We start from the raw sequence: 1,709 nt of genomic DNA, 5'->3' as shown, positions 1-1,709 counted from the left end.
ATTTATTCGGTACTTCTTCACCAAACTCAGTTTTATTCAAAACCAAACAGCTATTAAAGCACAATTTATGCGGTACTGCTTCACCAAACTCAGTTTCATTCAAAGCCAAACAGCTATTAAAGCACCGTTTGTCAATACTGTTCACTGTAAATCCAATAAATTTTATCTGTAACACAAAAAAATAAATATATAAACTTTTCTAAAATATTTTTTGACATAAAAATCTTAATTGTAAATTAAAAAACTAATGTATGTATTTAATTCAATAAATAAAAAACCACATTTTCTAATAAATAAATAAAAAATTATTTACAATAAATAAAAAACTAATTTAAAAAAAATCAAGAAGCAAATGTAAATTAAAAAATTTAATATATACCATGTATCTAATAATGTTTATAAGGGAACTGATATCTTATTCAATAAAACAATAATACAATAAAACATATTTAAGAAAGTGATTAAATAAAATTAAAAAAATAAAATTAAGTAGAGCTATATAAAAAGAACGTTGCTTGATATTATATAAAAAAAAAACATTGAAATCTTCTATGTAGGATAAGTAAAAAATCAATTATATTATATTAAAAAACATCATAAAAAATTGTTTAAAAAATTAATATTAAATAATAAAATTAATTAAAAACAAAAAAACAAAACCAATGAAACAAAAAAGAAAGGACCAAGAGCACGTGCATGGACATTAAAAAGCCTAGGAGAGCACGCTTTTCAGCCTAGGCCTGTTCGCCTTGGCTGTCTATTTTTTCCTTAAAACTAAGAATTTTTTGAAAACAAAATAAGAAGAAGATGTGATGTCCGTTGTCAAACGACAAGTTGCTTACCTCTTTCCAGATTCCAACAACGTCGGTGAATAGAAAATCAGGAGCGATAATGCTTTTATCTAAACACTCATTTTAATCTATTTTTTTTTAATTTAAAAATAACTCAAACGCGCATATAACCTTAAACAACTTCAAAATCAATTCAAAAATTCTAAATCAAACTAAAACTAAAAAACTTTCTTTATTCGAATATGACATCTCAGGTGATAGAAAAGCAAAAAAACTCTTAAGTGGGATTTGTTTCATTAAATAAAATTTATTAACATTAAAATTAATATTTTTTTATGATTGTTATTAGTATTAACTGATATTTTATTTTTCTACCATAAAAATCTATCTATTTTCTATCTCATTTCTTAAACCATTAACTAAAAATATAAAGAAAATAAACTTTATGACCAAACTGAATTAATGAGAGATAAAAAAAATAAAAATTTATAATTTAAAAAGTTGATTACAATACAAAAATTAAATGACATCAATAAATTTTATCCAAAATGATAATTTGAAAAAAACAATATTAAATTTTATTGTTTTAATTTAATATCTCCAATGTTGCCTACCAGTTGAGATCTAAACTTGGATAAAATCTCACATGATAACTTTTAATTTAATATGTATTTTTTATATAGTATTAGAATATTGTTGAGTAAGTGATGAGTTTAAATTTTATTATTTTTATTTTATTATTAAATATAAAGCATTATAAATTTATACAAGATTCAAATCTATTTTTTTTATAAACAGTTTTTTTTTAATATAAATTGTATTTTTAACTTAAACCTAATATTATTACCTCTATGTAAGGTATAAAATATCTAGCGCTACTATCAGAGTTGGACAGTGTCTTTTGCTAATTTGGTTTTA

The sequence above is a fragment of the Populus euphratica genome, unplaced genomic scaffold (genome assembly GCF_000495115.2).
Source record: "Populus euphratica unplaced genomic scaffold, PopEup_1.0 scaffold2.1, whole genome shotgun sequence".
In the NCBI taxonomy this organism is placed as follows: domain Eukaryota; kingdom Viridiplantae; phylum Streptophyta; class Magnoliopsida; order Malpighiales; family Salicaceae; genus Populus; species Populus euphratica.
This window is presented reverse-complemented; position numbering follows the sequence as displayed.